The sequence below is a fragment of the Furipterus horrens genome, unplaced genomic scaffold, assembly GCF_987537825.1.
Source record: "Furipterus horrens unplaced genomic scaffold, mFurHor1.1.pri manual_scaffold_8, whole genome shotgun sequence".
NCBI classification, from domain to species: Eukaryota; Metazoa; Chordata; class Mammalia; order Chiroptera; family Furipteridae; genus Furipterus; species Furipterus horrens.
The window spans coordinates 88,801,308-88,822,165 of record NW_028327178.1 but is presented as its reverse complement, the minus strand read 5'-3'; the positions used below and the strand labels follow the sequence as shown (position 1 = coordinate 88,822,165).

General features: G+C 41.6%; 1 pseudogene; it reads right to left on the bottom strand.

Annotated features, from left to right (window-relative positions):
- Positions 1-3,559: 3,559 nt before the first annotated feature.
- Positions 3,560-6,803, bottom strand: LOC150003359 (uncharacterized; annotated as a pseudogene).
- Between the last annotated feature and the right edge of the window lie 14,055 nt (positions 6,804-20,858).

Genomic DNA, 20,858 nt, shown 5'->3' with positions numbered 1-20,858 from the left:
AGCTTCCACATAGGTCTCATTGGCCAGCATTGGCTACATGGGCACCTCTGGCAGCAAGGGAGGCTGCGAAAGTGGGTATTTTGTTTTCCCAACCTTTATATTGGGAGGCAGGCAAAGAAGGTTGGGGATGATGTTGGGGGAACAAATCTATAGTGTCTTCTTGCTGAATTGAGTTCTAGCTACTCACAGCTGAAAAGCTTCCTGACAGGAAGTGTTACCTGCTTCTTCCTCAGGAGTTGGAGGATTAATAAAATGGTTCAGGAGTAAGGCCCAGGGTCAGTATGCAAATCAAATGAGATTCCACCACAGCTGGTATGGATTTCTGTCCATTTCTTTTATCTTACCATCTGTTTTTCACAGAATCACTCCTCCTGGAATATCAGAAGGATGAACCCTCAGAATTTACCCCAAGATGTGAATAGGGTAGAGCAGTTAGGGTTTTGAAGTGAGAAAGACCCGGGGCTAACTGCTGGCCTGTTGCATCCATGCTGTGTGACCTTGGGCAAGTGGCTCCACCTCTCTGAGCCTCAGTTTCTTTATTTATGATATGGAGCTAATGAAAGCCCTTATCTCCCCCCCAGAGAGGTTATGAAGATGAAATGAAGTCAATCATATAAAGCAATGAGCTCAGCGCCTAATATTAAGGTAGGTGCTCAGTGAACTGGTCCTTATTAATGTCATTATTATCAACTATTTTAGCAAAAGTCTACTGTTGCGGAGTTGAGGAGGTTGCTGTTCAGATGCCAGGGCATGAAAAGTTAGTGGGCAGGGTTCTTATTACACCTGACTTAACAAAATGCAAAACTAAATTGTCATTAGCTACCACATTTGTCATTTCCATGGAAGTGAGTGGAGCCCCATCATAAGCATGAACGTGGCACCCTTGAGTTTAGGGGAAGATGCCTTTCCGCTTAGCTCCTGTATCAAAAGCTCAAGCCTAGTGGAGGAGGGTAAGTCGGTGACTGTTCCCCCTCCCAAGATGGATGGAGGTGGGAGCATTTTGAGCTGCTCTCCACACTTCCTGACATTTGTGGTTTAATCAAGTCCCATTAATCCCTCCCAGTTTCAAAGCCCGACACAGGAACCACAGACTCCCACGGCCTCTGACGGGAATCGTGTGGCTAAAGCCAAGGGGAACTCTTTGAAAGGTAATTAGTGTCCTTTGAATCTAGGGCTCTTTGATTTTGCTTCCTGGCTTTAAATGGTCACAGGAGATTTTGCGGCAGGGGAAAACATAAAGGCAGCAGCAAGAGTCCCTTACTGGGCTGTCTGCTGCCTCTCAAGTCATGCCTAAGAGAGAGCACTTGTGGATGTGCTCAAGGGTGCATGAATTGTTGAGTTGAACTGGGGGCCATTCATTCCAGGCATCAAGGCTAAGCACTGGATGTTCAGTTTTCATTGACCATTCATTCATTCAATCATTCATTCAACTCTGTGCCAGACACCGAACTAGGCCTCAGGGCTGTAAAATTATTGTTTAGTGGAAGAAGCAGGCAAAAAAAAAAAACAAAACCAAGTAAACAAATAAAAATGATTGCTGTTGAAAATAAAGCATTAACAACTAATTAAACTGGGTGTTCATCAAAGAAGAGTGGAGGGAATGTCTTTACAATGCGTAGTTAGGGAAGGCCACTCTGAGGAAAGAACAGTACCAGTGGCCACCACAATACATACAAGCCAAGTTATTTAATATAGAGTTTTTACTGTTTTCCATGGCAACCCATAGATCGTTATCAGCTCTGTTTGAGGAAACTTAAGGAAGCTTTCTTAAAGAAAAAAGTCAATAAAGGCTATGTAATGCTGTCATAACAACTCTGGTTTAAACCAAAGGTGGACTTTTGCCAACACATCTAACATATCTAACATGGCTTAGCCGGGACTCTGCTCATACCATTATCCTCACTCCAGGACTTAGATACTGTGGCAGAGGGGAGAGAGAATTCCAGAGAGCCTGAACCAGCTGTTAAATGCTCCGGCCTGAAAGAGACACGTATTGCTTATACCCACAAATCATTGACCAGATCTTGTCACATAGCCCCAACCCAAACACAAGGAGAACAGGAAGTACCATCACACGTTTTATGCCCAGGAAAACCAGATGTGTTTGGTGAACAGTGTTAAGGAAGACCTCAGTGGGTAACTGTAATAAGTCTTGCAGCAGGAAGCAGGACATGTGAATTGTAGATAGAAGAAGCAGAATGTGCAAAGGCACAGAAGACAAAAATAGTCTGGGGTGTTCAGGCAGGTAGGGTGCTAGCAGAGCTGGAAACAGAGCTGGAAAGGTAGTCACAAAACCTTCTGATAGATCCTATTATTATCTCTATCTTTAAGATGAGAAAATTGAATTCACAACTGGTATTTGAATCCATGTGGTCTGATTCCAGTGTCTACATTCTTCACCTCTGTGCCATAATGTCTTTAAGGTAGGGAAGGGCCAGATTACAAAAGATCTTCAATGTCAAACTAGGGAGGTTGGTCTCCTCTGGCCAGGCAGCAACATTTACAAGATGTGGTGGTTGCAGTTATTGAAAATATGAATACTTTATGTGCATATTAAATATACAGAAACAGTCTTCTCTCCTTGATTCTTCTTAAAATGGGAGGCCTTCTTAGTGTATCTCTTTTTTGCCCTTTTTAAATATAGATGAGGTTGTAAAGACATAGTTCTCTCCAGTAAGGAAAAAGCCCAAGGATAATAATTAATGATCAGTAAAATTCAGTTTCCCTGTCAGGGATCAATTAAAAACGGTGGGAAATGTGGTAAACTAGAAAGAATCATGTCCATGAAAAGTGGGGTGTTCACCACCATCCTGTTGTAATGAAAATGTGGGAATCATGTAAATATTTTAGGTACATTGTGAAATCTCCCAATTTGAAAACATTGACTTAAAACATGGCACAAGACTAAGAAAATACATCTATAGATCAAGATGCTCATGGGAGCATGAGTTTGCATCTTCCATATGTTAGTCAGCCTCTGAGATGGCCTCAATGAGCCCACCTCCTGATATTCTCTGTGTCATACTTTCATATATATGCTACAAAATACCTTTTATTTTTAACTTAACTTGTTAAAGGGGCAGAGACAATGACTTTGAAAATTTGGTTAGCAGCACAAAATAATGTTATCTAAATTGCATAATTTATTGCTGGTCTGAGGCTTGCCTTGTTTTACATTTAGTAGAATTTACTTTGTTTTCACAAACAGCAGAAATCAATATTTAAAGGGAATAGTAGTGGCCTAGTCAATAAGGCAATCATTTTGGTAGTAAACTTATACTGAAAACTTATAAAACTCAATCTTTATAAAATGCCAACATAATTGAAAGTGGGTTCTTCCTCGAAAGCCTGAAGTACCCAAAGCTTGAAACAGTTCATTTAAAAGTAGGCAAACGACAAAACTCCTGCAGCGGATCCTGCTGAAATACTTTAAAAAATCTAAATGAGCTTACTCTTTACAAAAGTTATTTTAGCTCAAAGCTATAAAATTAGTCATCTTAACTCCACAAAGAAGGGACATCTTCATGCCAGCACCTCTTTGGAACCTCATATTTTGTCATCATATTTGGTCACAAACCAAATTTCTGTGGGCCTTTGTTTTCAGGAGATTCCTCTTGCAGAAGAAGCCAAGTACAAATGTGGAAAGGTAACTGCCTAAGCAAGTAGGACAGTGTTGTGCAATAGCATGCAAAGAATGTAGAGTTCTGGAGTAATCTCTGCAACTCCATCTGGACTGTAACCTTGCCTTTGAACAGGATCTAGAACAGGATCTTGACATTCTTTTCAGGGGAGGGGGTACAGAATAAGCCTTTGAGGGCGGAGCAGGTAGGGGAGAATTGGGAAAGACTGGCTCCTCCATCTAGATTTTGTCTTTTATTCCCTTTTGCGTTTTCTTTAGGGGGATGGGATTGAGAATGAGACCCGCTTTGAGATTTCTCACACTCATCCTTAGACCTGTTTCCAGAATGCAAATGCAAGCCTTGATCAGGCTGGGGCTTTGGTTTGCTCTTTCACCTAGGTTTCCGGCCTTCTGACCAAGAACGTGAACGATGTGTGCTCTGAGACCCAGATCAAGGGTGACTTTCTGAGATCCTTGCCGATCTACAGACTGTGACCTTGATCTGCTTCTAAAGTAAGACCGTCTATGGCTAGTTCATGCTTTATCTTCAACGAATCTAATATGTCCGCCATTTATTTCTGTGCCACCCAGTTTATCCAAAGCATATTTCATGTCAGATTAGGCACGAAACTCAATTTTACCCCTTCGTTTGTCAGTTCTTTGTGAACATCCGCCTAAGTTACTTCACTCGTTCATCTCATGAGATTTTTTAAAGCTTGCCAACTACAATGACTAGAAAGATTTTCTACCATAAGCCTGAATTCTGTATGAACAGGTGGCCCATGTTTGTCTCTTCCAGAAGTTCTCTGATTGCTGTACCCACCTCCACGACCGTGGCTTCGGGAGATGATCATGGGCTCGCCTGCAGAGGTCCTTGCTGTTCAGCTCATATAGGGTGTCATCAGTGTCTCAGGAGTCCTTGAACTCCAAGAAACAGTACCCATTTTTGAGGTCTATCTCAAGGAGGCAGCCAAGCCACTGAAGAAGCACTGGATATCTCCCTCCTGGATGTGGTAGCTAAGGTGTCCTACGGCGACGCTGTCAAACCGTGACCGGACAGACCTACAGGACTGCAAGAGCCAGAGCACACACCTCACATGGCAGCAGCGACCAGTTCCAGGCACACAGTGGCTCCACCCTTTCCTACATTGAATCAGGGCTGGCTTGTGACATCAGTTGAATGTGGCCTAAGTGTCAGTGTATGGCTTCTGAATCTAAGTTATAAGGGCACTGAGATTCTACTTTGTTCTCTTGAGTCATTCAGTCTGGGGACAGCAGCCACCATGACATGAGGGCACTTAAGCTATCCTGTGTTGAGGTCCGTGTAAAGAGCAACTGAAGCCCCCAGCTTATAGCCAGCCTGACTGGCCAGCCATGTGAGTGAGCCTTTTTGAATGAGAATCCTTCTGCCCCAAGTCAAGCCGTCAGATGAGTGCAGTCCCAGCCAGTACCTAACTGGAACCTCATGAAAGACCCTGAGTCAGAACCACCTGGCTGGGCTGCTCTCAAATTCCTCACCCATAGAGACCATGAGCGATAATAAATCATTACTATTGTGTTAATCCAGGGGTTGACAAACATTTTATATAAAGGGCCAGATAGTAAAAATAGTTTAGTCTTTGAGGACCACATAGTCTCTGTTATGACTATTTAATGCTGCAAAAGTAGCCGTAGATCATACATAAATAGGCATGGCTGTGTTCCAATAAAACGTTATTTACAAAAACAAGCAATGGGTTAGATTTAGCCTGAGGACTATAGTTAACAAACCTCTGAGGACAATAGTTTGCAAAGCCACTTCAGTTTGTGGTTTGTTATGCAGCAAAATATAACTAATCCACTTCCTGAATTTGTGAAGTGACATAAATGAACACTTTACATTTCAGACAAAGCACACTGTTGGTGATTCGAAGGCCAGATTAGAAGCTACTGGTAGGGCAAACATCAACAGACAATGGTCCCCAGGGTGGATGAAACTGGAGAATATTATGCTAAGTGAAATAAGCCAGGCAGCAAACGACAAATAACATATGTTCTCACCTGTAAGTGGAAACTAATGAACAAAACAAACAAACGGGCAGAGTAAAACCAGAGGCATGTAAACAAGGGTCAGACTGACAGTGATGGGGAGGGAGGGTGAAGTGGGGAAAGAAGGGGAAGGGTCTAGTCAAGGAACTAGTACAAATGACCCATGGGGATAAACAATAGGGTGGGAATTCACTGTGGGAGAAAGGGTGGGAAGAATGGGGAGGGGGAGAAGCAATGAAGAAAAAAGTGGAACAACTATAATAGAAAAAACAATAAATTAAAAAAAAAAAAAAAAAAAAAAAAGGCAAGGGTCCCGGGAAGAAAAGATGAGCCAGGCTTGGATTAGGAGCTGTATGGACCCAGGTGATGGCATAGATGTCTCTTGTGCTTCCTGCCAATTAACATTACAAGAATGATATTAAAGTCATAGAATAGAAATAGAAACCTCTCCCTTGAATTCTCCCTGCACTGTTTAGTGCTGACCTTAAACTATCCCAATAATGAGCAAATGGGAGAAATAAAGAGTAATATTTTCCCTTCCCCCAGTGCTGTGCAGAGCTGGCATGGGGCAAGCTCTTAAGCCATTAACAAAGCTGCTAACACCAACTGAGCCATGAGCCTAGGCCCAACAAACACCCTGCGGAGGATTCTAGGAACACTGCCTGTCACCCAGTCTCTGCCCTTTCCGTGTGTCCTCTGCCCTTCCCATGCGTTCTCTGCAGCCTGTTCCTCACAACCACTCTGAGGACCCAGCTCCCACCCCTGCTAGGATCAAGATTGCAGCTGGGTCAGTGCCCAACCAGGGACAGACCTGAGCCTGAAATAGCTGCACATGTGGTGGGCAGAGCAGCAGAGGGAGCAAGATGCTCAGGACTGGGGGTGTTGGGGAGACAGGCAGAAGATGGAGAAATAAAGGAGAGAAGTAAGAAAACGAGGGAAGAGGGGGAAGAGAGAATCAAATAGGCTAGATACAGAGTTTAAATAATGTCATCAGAATCTGGCCTCTCTTTTGGTCTCTCTGTGGATCCCATTCTCCAGCAACCTAGGTAGCTCCAGTCTTTGATCCCAGAGCTACACGAAGTGGGGATAGTCTTCCAGAAAGATTGGCAACAGTTTGGGGATTCACTCTAATTGGCCTCAGTGCCTGCATGCCCATGCCGATCACTGTGATGAGGGAATACCTAAAACAATTGCTCCATCTCCAGCCCTCCTGAACTGAAGGAAGGAAACTAGGGCATTTTCCAGAATAAAAGGCAATGGATGCTGGGAGGATGGAATCACAAACCATAAATGTCCCCTTTAGAATTTACTGGCTGATTGAGGATTTCCTTTGCAATTCCTTGTACAAAAGGAGAGATCAGACTCAGAGAGAGGAAGGATATGCCTCTTGTCATATAGCTTGTCAGTGGTGTTATGGGCTGAATGTTTGTGTCCCTCCAAAATTGATATGTTAAAGCTCTACCTCTAGCATAATAGTATTGGGAGGTGGGGCCTTTGGGAGATGATTAAGTTTAGATGAGGTCATGAGTGTGGAGCCCCATGGTGGGATTAGTATCCTTGTAAGGAAAGGAAGAAACCAGGGTCCTCTCTCTTTTTGCCATGTGAGGACATAACAAGAAGGTAGCCATCTGCAAATCAAGAAGAGGGCCCTCACCAGACACTGAATCTGCCAGCACCTTGATCTTGGACTTCCCAGGTTCTAGAACTGTAAGACATAAATGTTTGTTGTTTAAGCCCCCAATTTATAATATATTATTATAGCAGCCCAAGGGGACTGAGACAGTGACAAAGCCCAGGGATGACTCTAGGCCCTACTCTCTGACAAATGTCTCCTCAGGGCCAAGGCCAAATGAGCCAGGTCCCTAGGGAGCCAATGGGTTCTGAGGCCACCAGGTAAGATTTCCAGGGTGGGGGCTGTGAAATCTTTGTACAAGGGCTTGAAGTATGGACAGAGTTTATATATGTGGAGAGCAGGGAGGAAGACAGGAGTTTCATTAAAGGGAGTTCTTTCTCCCTGGCTCTCTCTCCTTTGAGAACCTCTCAATCCAGTGGGAAAATAATACAGGTAGACAGCAGTTGTCAGAGTGTGACCAAGGTATTATAGGAAAAGCATTTAGAGGTGGAGTGAGGCTCTTGCCCAGCTTGGGGAGATCAAGGAGGCTTCCTGGTGGCAGTGATGTTTGAGCTGCATTTTGAAAGATGAGCACCAGTTAGTTAGGAAGAGAGAAAAGGCCTTTCCAGTAATGGGAACATCATGTACAAAGGCACAGAAGCACAGAAGCTCATGATGTGGCCGGATGTGCCAGAGAAAGGTGGGCAATGAGACTGGGGATGTCAGCAGGCCCTGATGGTACGACCTGTGCCTGAAGCTGCCCAGAGCCCTAACCCCTAGCTCTGGGTAGACAGGGAAGGGCAGATTGTAAGATGGGCAGTGACCACTTGTAAATATGCAAGTGGCTTTGATCTTGGGAGGGCTGGTAGTGGCACTGGTGTGTAAACTGGGACTCCTGGTTGTAGGAGGCAGAAGCTGGCTGACTTAAATCACTTTGGCCCATAGCACAGTTTGGGAAGGATCTTGGAATGACTTGTGTTATCAATCCAAGTTGTGTGAAACGTATGAGAGAAGGAGACTGTATAACTTGATGTTTTCTTTCTGGAAGACAGTCGGGCAGCAATGCTAAAGCCTAAAACATACATATTCTTCAACCTTCAGATTCTACTTCTAGGAATTTATCTTAAGAAAATCTGTAAAGATGAGGACAAAGATTTAGCTTCAAGGATCTTCACTGCAATGCTATAAAGGAAATAGCTGGAAACAATCTGCATGCCTAACAGCAGGAGTCTAGTCTATCTAATGCCTGGAGCTCTGACAATGAACTATCCTATACTCATTCGATCTGCTGCTGTGGTTAAGATGGACAGTTCTCAGATGTTTGTCTGTGGGCTAAGGCTGCTCAGTGAAAAGTTTTTGCTAGTCAATGGCAAAATCAGAAAAATAGAGGCAACAGCAAGATGTTCATAAAATTTTTTCTGTAATGTTATCTCTATTTTACTTCTTTGGCTTGATGATGATAACGGTTAACATTTTACTTCTTTCTAAGTTCCACCTAACAAAAAATTATTAATGCTGGCATAAGCAAATAGGGGCTTATTTTTTCACATTAAAAGAAGTTTGGAGACAGGGACCATTGCGAAAGTTTCAGTGCTCACCAATGATAGGCAGGTAGGAGTCTCTGTGATTCTTTTGCCTTTTCCCTCATGGTCCCAAGAAGATTTCCATTGCTCTTGGCATTATATTCATGTTCAAGGTAAGAAGAGGGGGAATGAGATGGTATCAATGACGTTTTTCCTTTTACAGAAAGGCAAAATTTTTCTCAGAAGTCTCCAGCAGACTTCCTCTATGTCACATTAGCTGAATTAGGTCACAGGGCCACTGTTACTGCGAGGGAGTCTAGGAAGTCAACAATCTGGAAAAAGGAAATGAGATGACCATGTTGGGCTTACTCATGATGATTAATTGCCTGGGATAGAGTGCATGGCCCCTCAAATAAAACCAAGAAAGAAAGGGGTAGAGTGATAGGAAATAGGTATTGAGAGGGCAGCTAGCCATGCCTGCCACACTCGATGAAAAGAAAATTGGCAACCCTAGATCAGTAGCCCCTAATTTTTGGAAGGTAGAATTTACTGGCCCACAAAATGCTAAAGACTAGGGACAAGTGAAATAGATGACTGGTTTTCAAACCAGATTCCTGTGTTACCCAGTTATGTAGAGGCTGTTGTTGGATGAGAAGGTGGCAAGAAGAGGTGGAGGAGCTAGCCCCCAACCTTCCTTCATCTCAAGTACGTCCACATTTATCTGAATATCATATTGAGTATCCACATAAAATTTCACTTGATGTATGTGTATATATGTGTGTTTATCTCTATACATGTGTGTATATGTGTGTTTATGTATCTTTATAGTATACATATTTATACATGTACATATATGTGTATTTTAGATACACAGACAGATAAGTACATAAGTAGATAGCTCTAGAAAGATACACAGCAGGTGTTTCGAATTGGTGACCCTTGGAGCCTAAGTCATTACTTAAAATATCTTTGACTTTTAAATGTCTATACTGGCTAACTATTACTCCACAGATTCAGTCATTTCTGCTATTTTTTAATATCACAATTCACATATTTCCATTAATTAATTCACCCTACTCACACATTTATATTAATTTTTATACCATCCAATTCATATTTACAATAACTGCCTGGATCCTGTGCATTTAGTTTATGACTTCTGAATATACCAGGCTTTAACAGTGGCTCTCTCTGGGTCATGGGTCATTTTAAATTTTTTCTTTGTCCTGGTCTGGCCTGTCTAGTTTTGCTAAAATAAACAGACGTGGCTTTTGTAATAAGGGGAAAAGACGCCATTTTAATTAAAAAGTAATAACAATGTGGCCTGTGATCCTGTAGGCTATTTGGACCACGCTCTATCGGCCCCTACTGAGCCTGGCTTTTCTGGCTGCTGCCTCCCCATCCCGCCTCAAGTGTGTCACCAAGTGAGTGACTGGGGTCTGGCCTTGCCCTATGAGTGAGGCTCTCCCCAGTGGTGTGAATGGGAGATGGGGGCTAGACAACATATGAAGAACAGGCCTTGCCTGGAAGAATCTGTAAACCCAGTTGGAGTCTGAGGCCCTTACAAACACCAAACTCAAACGTGGGGGACACGGTTCCTGCAAATGCCAACTGCTTTGCTCTGATGACTAGGACTGTTGATAGATATATTGTTTTCAGCTAATGTGGTATTATCACACCACAGTTCCACTCTCAGCTACTGCAGGTCACCAGGACAACATCTGGTTTGAATTCCTTCTCGTTAAGATCTAAAAAAAAAAAAGAAACACTGAAATCTAAGCCATCCCTTCAACACTCTGTATCTCTTCCTCCTTTCCCTTTCTCTCTCTGTCTTTCTTTCTCTCTCTCCAGAGACTTCACACCAAGCCCAGGGAAGGACAGTGATGATATCACAAATCTTCTTACTGACCTGCTAAGTAACCCGTGGCAAGCAAGGCAGGATGATGCAGACAACCCTCTCACCTCATCTCTTCTTAGGACCCCCTGCAAACAGCAGATAGGATAGTGGGCTTGAAGAGCCTGGTGATCAGTAAGGCTATTGTCACTGTCACTCAAGGGCTTCTAGTTCATTGGTGGCAGAATTAAGCCTTTCTAGTATTCAAGAATCCCCTGATTTCTAATTGTAGCATTCTCTACAATTTATTTGGGAGGAAGGACTGAGAAGACAATAATAATAATATTTTCTACCCTACAATGTGCTACATTCAATGCTTTATAAAAAGGGCAGCTTCACAGATAAAAGCAACGTTCTGCACTCAAGCTATGTCCTCGAGCAGACCCATCACTCTACTTCCGTTTCCACAGGTGAAAAATGAGGCTAATAATAGTGCCTACCTAATAAGCTTGTTATGAGGATGGACTGAGAGCCTGTGTGCATGAGTTTACAATTTTTCATGGTGAGCAGATGTGCACAAACAAGGCAGAGTCTTTGCTTTCTCCAACTGCTCTCTTTGCCTCTCTGGGTATTTGATAGCAGCCCTCCTTGCAGTACAACATGGTGTGTGTGTGTGTGTGTGTGTGTGTGTGTGTGTGTGTGTGTGTGTAAGAAGCTCCTGGGAGTCTTGCTTCCTCTTTCTACCTCTTTTCCCCTGACTTATCTCTTTTCCCTGATCTTCCTTCCTAGGTAGATGGGAAAAAAAAAGAAAAGAAAGGAACACCATATCCATTAACAGTCACTCTGCAGTCCCTCTATTCCCAGCCCCTGACAACCACTTATCTACTTTCTATTTCTAAGGATTTGACTATTCTGGACATTTCATATAAATAGAATAATACAATATATGACTTTTTCAGTATGGCTTCTTTTACATAGCATCATATTTTCAAGGTTCATTCATGTTGTAGCATCCATCAGTACGTCATTCCTTTTGATGGCTGAATCATGTTCTATTGTATGGGTATAACACATTTCACTTATCCATTTATCAGTTGTTAGACACTTGGGTTGTTCCCACTTTTTGTTTGTTATGAAAAATACTGCTATAGACATTCATGTACAAATTTATGTGAGAATATGCTTTCAGTTTTTTTGAGTATATATCTAGGATGGGAATTTTTGAGTTATATGATAATTCTACATTTAACTTTTTGAAGAATTGCCAAATCATGTTCCCATGGTGCTGTATACATTTCAACCAGCATTATATGAGAGTTCCAATTTCTTCACATTCTTACCAACAATTTTTATTGTTCATCTTTTAAAAAAAATTTTATCCATCCTAGTGAGTGTGAAGCACTATCTCACTGTGGTTTTGATTTGCATTATCCTAATGACTAATGATGTTCAGCATATTTTCATGTATTTTTTTCTTTGGAAAAAATACTTTGTGTATTTTTAAATTGGGCTATTTGTTTTATAGTTATTATTATTTAGTTGTAAAAGTCCTATATATGTTCTGGATACTGTGATTTGCAAATATTTTCTCCCATTTTGTGTGTTGTTTCTCCACTTTGTTGATAGTGTTCTTTGAATTACAAAATTGTTTAATTTTTTCTTTGTGTTTTAGGTGTTATTATCTATGAAATTTTTGCATGATTCAACTTATTATTCCTGTTTAATTCTAAGAGTTTTATAGTGCTATGTGAACGCTTAGATTTAAGTCTTTGATCCATTTTTAATGATTTATGTATATGGACTGAGATAGAAATCCACTTTAATTCTTTTGCATATGAATATTCAGCTGTCCCAATACCATCTGCTAAAAAGACTATTCTTTCCCCTATTGAGCTATCTTGGCACTTTTGTCAAAAACCAATTGTCCATAAATATATGGATTTCTGGACTCTCAATTTTGTTTCTGTGATCTATATATCTGATGCCAGTAACATACAGTTTTGATTGCTGCAATATTGTAGCAGATTTTGAAATATGGGAGAGTGGGTCCTCCAATATTGTCCTTATTTTAAGATTTTTTTAAAAACTATTTTGGGCCCCTTGCATTTCTATATGAATTTTAGGATTAGTTTATTAATATTTTCAAAATTATCGGCTAGGATTTTAATAGGGATTGCAATGAATTTATAGATCAAGTTGGGGAGTATTGGCAATATTACATCTTCCAATCCATGAAGAAAGGATGTCTTTCCACTTATTTAGATCTTTTAGAATTTCAATGATGTTTTATATTATAGTTTTCAGTGTGTTTTTTAAAGTAAAGGTTTACTACAACAAATTCAGTTTTTATTTACCTGGGAATGTATTAATTCTCTTTCATTTTTTAAAAAAATTATTTTACTGGGTCATGTAGAATTCTTGATTGACAGTCTCTTCATTTCAGTGCTTTGCATATGTCATTCCACTTCCTTCTGGCCTTTATAATTTCAAATGAGAAATCAGCTGTTAATCTTATTGAGGCACTCTGGTACCTGATGAGTAACTTCTTTCTTGCTATCACAAGATTCTTTCATTGTCTTTGACTTTCAACAGTTTGATTATGATATATCTAGGTTTGGATCTCTGAGCTTATATCCTAATCAGAGTTTGTTGAGCTGCTTGGATGTGTAGATTATTGTTTTGGTATCAAATTATTTCTTCAATATTCTGACTCTCCTTTCTTTCTTGTACTCTCACTATGCATACATGGTTATGTTTATAATATCCCACAAGGCTTTGAGGCTCTGTTCACATTTCTTTACCCTTTTATTTCTTTCTATTATTTAGACTGGGTAATATCAATTGACCTAATTTTGAGCTTGCTGGTTCTCTTCCTTCCTGCTACAATTTGCTAAGCTCCTGTCATGAATTTTTAAAAAATTTATTGTACTTTTCAACTCCTAAGTTTCTATTTGGTTCTTTTTATATAATTTCTATTTCTATTGTAATTCTCTATTTGGTGAGACATTATTTCCACTTTCCTTAACTTCTTTTAGACATGATTTCTTTTAGTTTTTTAAATGTATTTAAAATAGTATATTTAAAGTCTTTGTTTAAACAAACTGAACAAACAAGCAAAAGAGAGACAGACTCGTAGATAGAAAGCAGGATGACAGCTAAGGGAGGGAGGTTAGGGGTGAAGGGGTTGAACAAAGAAAGGAAAAAGGACTCACGGACATGGACAACAGTGTGATGATTGTGGGGGAGGGGAGCATAAGGGGACTAAATGGTAATAAAAAAATTAAAAAGATAAATAAAAACTATTAAAAAAATAAAATAAAATCTTTGTCTAGTAAGTCCAATGTCTGAGCTTCCTCAGGTATAGTTTCTATTGATTGCCTTTCTCCTGTGCAGGGACCATAATTTCTTATTTTTTTTCATGTCTCATTTTTTTGTTGTTCTTGAAAATGGACATTTTGCATAACATAATGTGGTGACTCTGGGAATCAGATTCTCCTCCATCCCCAGGGCTTGTTGTTGCTGCTGTTTATTGTTGTTATTTAATCTAATTTTTTATGAACTAATTTTGTAAAGTCGTGTGTGTGGCACTGAAATCTCTGTTCTGTTACTTCAGTGGTCAGCTAATTGTTAGAAAGATGTTTCCTTAAATGCCTCAAACTTGTAAGTTTCCCAGTCTTTGCTGAGCAGCTCTCTATGTTGGTTGGGGCACAGTCTGAATACTCAGCCAAGCAGCTGATAACTTTGCCTTAGCCTTCACTTCCTGCTTGTGCAGAGCCTGAAAGTTAGTCATAGGAGAGAACTTAGGACCTTCGCAGGTCTTTCCTGTGCATTTGCACAGCCCTAGCCATGTACACAGCCATGAACAGGCACATGGCCTTCTAGATTCCCAGAACTATTCAAAACCCCCCTGGACAGTTCATTGTCCACCTTTTCCTTTAAAACTTTTTGATTAGTCTATTGTTTTTCCCAAATGCTATCCACCACCTCAGGCAACCTCAAAGTTAAACAATTGCCTCTAAATGTTTTTAACAAGTGTCCCCAGGAATAAGTGTTTCTTTTGCATTGGGTGAGCTCCTAGCCAGGTCAGATAAAGACAGTCTTGCAAGCGGGATCTTCTAGGGAACCACCAGGCATACCAAAAATGACAGTTCTCTGGGAATGAGACTTTGAAGGGGATTTAATCCTTCCTGTCTTCTCTGGGCTGCTGGATGTCAAGTCTATGATAGAGTTGTGGGATGGACAACGGGAATAGGGCAAGTTAAAATGGCACAGGGTTGCAATTATTACCAAGATTAGCCCTTTTTCTTAAATAATTGCTCCCTTGATTGCTGCAGACTTGTAATTTCAAGAATTCTGAAAAGTTTATATTCTGAAATTTTTTGCCCATTTTGTCATAATTTTTATGGAAGGAAGAATTTTTGAAACTTCTACTTCATCACTTTTACTTTTCTAAACCTTTGACGGATATAACCTTATTTAATTTTTATCACAACCTTATGAGACAGGTATTTTTATTATATTCCCTCTATTTTATAGATGGGGAACCTGAGGCACAGAGAGGTGAAGTGACTTACTCAAGTCACATGGCCATCAACTGATGAAGAGTTTAACTCTAATTCTTGCATGTTCACTGGGCTCTTTTGTATCCATAGGATTGAGAAAGGAGAACTGGCTTTGGAGTCAGGAAATCTAATTCAAGTCCTAGCTTTGCTGCTGTTCCATCGTGTAACCCTAAGTGCTCTCATTCTTCTGCCTCAGTTTCCCCATATGTAAAATGAAGGAGTTGGCTATCTCCTATTCTCTCCCAGATGTTAGGCTCCCCCAGAGTTTAGAGTACCCACTTGACACTTTCTCTTGAAGGTATGATCCCTAAATGGGGGCCAGGCCTGAGTGCTCCTGCTACAGAGCTCATCCTTGGTGGGCAGAAGCTGTCACAGACTTCTCTGGCCCAGCCCAGTTGCCTGGGGGCTTTAGGTGACTCCAGAGGAAGCTTTTGTCTTCTGGAAATATCACTGATGACAGAATCCCTTATCAACTGTGCCATGGACCCCAGGCCATTAATTCCCCTTCTGGCTCCCAGTTTGGGCCTTCTAAGCCAAAGAAGGCCAGGCTTGGAAGGCATGATCCTTGATTTATTCTCTTCTCTCATCACTTATTCTCCCCACCTCAATCCCCTTCCCCACTGAAGCCTACAGGAACCTGACCCTTCTGTTAGGCCATGAGGTAAAGAACTTTCCCTAACATTTTTTTCCAATTCTTTTCCTAATATTTGGCTTTAAGTGAATCCTCTGACCTCCTCTCCCACATCTCTCCTCCCTCCCTGAGCTCCAGACACATGTGTCAGGCACACTCTTGCCTCAGGGCATTTGTACTTGTTCTAACTGTCTGGGGTGTCCACCTGAATCACGTTCTCATGTCCTTCAGGTCTTTGCTCAAATGTCCCTTGCCAGTGAGACCTTCCCAGGCCTCCCCAGTTAAAATATGCCTGCCTCACTTCTACTTCCTCCCCTCGTCCCCATTTCACTATTTTTCATAGGATAGACTAAACCAATAAATTGCTTCTTATGCCCAAACCAGTCAGTTGAATTTTCCTTCCTTTGCAAACCAAGAATTCCTAAACATTACAGCCCTTGATGAAGACTCGACAGCTGAACCTTTTGAAGACAAGGGCTCCTCCGTTGTCCCCACCAAAGAACTTGGCAAGAGTTGGCTGCATTAGAAGGCCTGACTCCAAGTGGGACAAACTGCCTTCCTGCTGCAGTGGGCACAGGGATGTTCTAAGATGACATCTGTGTTTAGGATGACAGCTGGGTCATAGATAAGACAAAGGAAAAACCATGAATCAGATGGAGCTGGCCTCTGCTCCATCCTTTCCATCCTCACCAACCTGGGGATTGGGAAATGTCTTTTCTTTTTTCCTTACTATAGTCCAGCCAGAGCCGGCCCTTTCTGAACAAGATGGACAACTATGAGGTTTGTGTGCCAGATGCTGGACCTGATCAAAAGTTATAACAGTTTCTCCTGTATCAGGTTGTGAGGAGGATGAAATGAGGCAACACACACTAAAACACGCCCCCCTCAGCATGTGCTGGCTCCTCCTCTAACAACAGTCTGAATCCTAAAAAGAGAGAACAGCTTGCTATATGCGAGGCTTCATTCTAAGCACTCCACAGCTCATTTCACCTTCACAGCAACCCTGGAGGCAATACAGCTAGTAACCCCATTTTACAGATGAGGAAATCAAAACCCAGAAAAGCTGAGAAGTACTGCATTTCCACAGGATGAGAAGTCTGGAAGCTCCAGGCCAGAACAGCTATAGAGAAAATTAAAGTACATCTTTCTGCTGATTCTAGCCCTGCGCATTGTCTTTGAGCTGTATTGTCCCTTTGGAAACTGCAGGTAACAGATATAGATGTGGGAACTCTGTCTTGTCTTGTCTGATACAATTGACTTCCCCTCCCTTGTGGAAAAACTAACTGCCTCCATTTAGATTCAATTCCCCTACTCCATATACATTTGTACTTTTCTTTTTTTTTCTTTTGTTTTTTGTTTCACTTTTCCTTTGAACCACCTGTCAGTTTCTTTCACTGTTTAACAAATAAAATAAAATCTTTAACACGATTATTTTTACATCAGTAAGGGAGTCATGATTTTACCTTTTAATGAAAGTTATCTTTTAATGGGAACTTAGAAATCAATGCCTGATTCTTATGTCAATAGTCCTGGAAATCAATCCTTCCATTGCCCCTTACTCATCTCTAGGGCTTAGGACTCAGCCCTTCTGTGTATATGTTCTCAATAATCCTCATACAGGTAGGAAATTAGGGCCCAAAGAGGCAAAGCAATTTTGTCAAGGTTATACAGCTAAAGCCAATGTTTTCTCTTTCTGGAGGTGTATGCGTGTGTGTGTGTGTGTGTGTGTGTGTGTGTGTGTGTGTGTGTGTGTGTTCTGCCTCCTTGACTAGATTTTAAATCTAGACTATGGTGGAGTCCAAAGAATGCATTTAGAAATGTCTGGTGTGTGATGGGAAAGCCAGGTGATGCTGTGGTTAAAGAGCAGGTTCCAGGTGCCTTGGCAGGTCACTCAATCCCAAGGGAATGAGGCCGCAGTATTATAGTTGGTGGTGTCCTTCATTCCTCCAAATCCTAAAGAACAGTCCGGGGCTATGGGGTGGCTCACCTTTTTTCTTCCTAGATATCCTCACTGAGAAACTTGCCCAAGGTCATACTATTTGTAAGTGATGGAGTCGGAACTTGAACACAGACAGTCTGACCTTGCATGCTTCAGTCTCCAAGACCTGGATTTAAACCCAAGTTTGTTCTTCCCCACTCTGTGACCTTGGCCAAGTTGCTTAACCCCTCTGAGCTACTTAATCTCTCATGAAGTAAAGAAAATTGAGTTAGATAATGAAAGCCAAGTGCCAGATGGTAAATCCTTAACAGCAGCTTCTTTCTAAGGTCTCATTATCTCAAATAATGAGCCACCACTTAGGAGACCCTGGCATGTGTTAGTCACTATGGGAGACACTTTAGTGGCATCATCTCCAGTAATCCTTCCATTAACCCCTGGGGAAATGCTATTATAATCCCTATTTGACAATTTAAGTGATTTGCCCAAAGTTGCACAGAGGGTAAGCAATGAGGCTGAGATGTAAGCCCAGATTGCCTGACTCTAAGACCTAGACACTTTTCTACTCTGTACATTAGCTACTTTACTCATTAATTCAACAAATATTTATTGGGCACCTACTATGTATGCCAGGCACTGTTCAAGGACCTAGAGGTATGTCAGTGACTCAAACAGACACAAATCTCTATGCTCACAAAGCTTGTGTTCTTGTTAGGGGAGCACCAGGCAAAACTTCTGGCCTTTAACGTAAGACTGGTTGCACATCCCACCTGCCTGACCAAGGTGGGGCAAGTACCTGATGGGGCTTAGGGGCTGGAGCTGGACATGGCTGGTGTTGGGGGGAAAGGATCAGAATCAAGTCTCTGAAAGGATGGATACAAAGCTGTTTGCTGAGGGATGTGGGGGATGTGGGAAGGAAAATTGAGCTGAGCTGATTATCTGTGCCCCCTGGGACTTGGGGTCAACAATGTCCAGAGCTAAAAGCAGGTATTTCCATGCATGAAGACTGACTGCACTGAAGACAGAGCCTGCTGTGGAGCCCCCAGTCCAGGGCTCCCTGAACCTCCTTGTAGTCAGGATAAAAGGAATGATGTACCTTACCCTGCATGGCTGTCCCCGGTGGGCATTTGGGTGGGCCTGAGCGCCCTCTTGTGGTTTCCCTTGTCTGTATGGACCCTCCATGTGTCCCTGTGGTTGGAGGGGCTTCCCTTGCTTAGATCATTTCTCTCTCCCCAGCCTGGACCCTTCTCCCTATTCCTAGCCTTTCTTGCCTCCAGCCCAAGCCTGAAAAACTCAGTCACATCTCTCTCACCTTTTCCTGAGTAGACCTAGGAACACAAAGCTTGTGCGCCTGCAAGCCCTTGGGATGCTGCCGCAGGCATGGCCACGTGGCTCTATAGTTATAGGCGCACCATCTGGTTCAAATGCTAACCGCGTCACTTAGCAGCAATTGTGCAACCTTGCTGTGCCTTACGTTTTTTATTTTTAAAATGGGGGTCTTAATTTATTTTTCTTTCAAATCTTTAATGAAACATATTGCCAAGGTGAAAGGGCAGGGCTTTGTGCAAGCTGGTTGTAGATCCATGTCCTAAATTATTTGCTGATGAACTATGATTCGCAGTTTACATTGACCCTTCTTCTGTGTTATCTTAAATCCCAGATCGTGACGCATACTCAAAGTCTGTTTTAAACACGGAATCCAATGTAGATATTAAATATTTTTAATTTTGAAGAACCTTAGTGAAAATAATACACAAAATGTTTTTTTATTTGCTTTTATATTATGTGTTATACAAGCACCTGCTTTAAAGAGTAAAATGGTTTTGTGAAAGTTTATAATAGTTTCTACCTTAAAGAGTTGTGGGAATTAAATGAGATAATACTCACTGTCCAATTTGTCTGTTAAAACCTCAGAACAGTCCCTGTCCCCCACCTGCTCACACACGTGTCTTCTATGCCTCTCCCCTGTATGACAGGACCCTGGAGCCTGACATTTTCTAGAATGACTTGTCCACAGGGTTCTGGTTAAATTCAGCCAAGAGGAGGCAGCAGAGGCACATTATTGCTTCTCCAATAGCAGTGGCAAAGTCCAGAGTTTCAGGTTTCAGTTTTGCAGCTACCTCTGCAGGGTTTGAACTCTGCCACCAGACAAGAGGGCAGCGGTGATCATTGCTGGAGCTTTCCTGCAGTCCCTGCAACTTCTAGCCTCTGAAAGCTGCCTCCAGCCTGATCTTTACATTCCAACCCACCCAATGCTTTTGTAAGCACCAAATGTTTTACATTAAATCCCTTCCCACTGGATGTGGAGCAGCCAGGGCTCTCATTCATTGCTTACAGGAGTATAAAACAGTACAACCACTTTGTAAATCCACTTGGCAATTTCTTATAAACATATGCTACCAGCAGTCCCACTATAAGAATTTACCCAAGGCGAATGAAAACATATGTCCACACCAAGACATGCACATGAATGCTTATAGCAGCATTATTCATAATCACCTCAAACTGGAAACAACCCAAATATCCATCAACAAGGGAATGGGTAAACTGGTACATCATACAGTGGAATATTACTCAGGAATAAAGAGGACGGAACTGACACAACAGCATAGATGAATCTCAGACGTAATGATGAGAGGAAAAAAGGGAACACCTGTGCAGTCTTGGTGGGGATGTAAATGGTACAGCCGCTGTGGAAAACAGTATGGAGGTTCCTCAGAAAATTAAAAACAGAATTACAATTGGTTCAGTTATTCTACTTCTGGGTATACACCTGAAAGAACTGAAATCAGGGTCTTGAACAGATATTTGTACACATATGTTCATAGCAGCATTATTCATAAACAACCAAAAGGTAGAAGCAACCCAACTGTCCATCAACAGATGATAAGTTAAGCAAAATGTGATATTCCATTGTGTATAGGTTGATGTGAATAGATATAGATACAGACAATGAAATATTATTAAGGTTTAGAAAGGAAGAAATTCTGACACATGCTACAACATAGATGAACCTTGAACACATTACTGTACATGAAACAAGTCAGTCACAAAAAAGACATATCCAGTGTGCTTCCACTTACATAAGGTACCTAGAGTAGTCAAATCCTGAG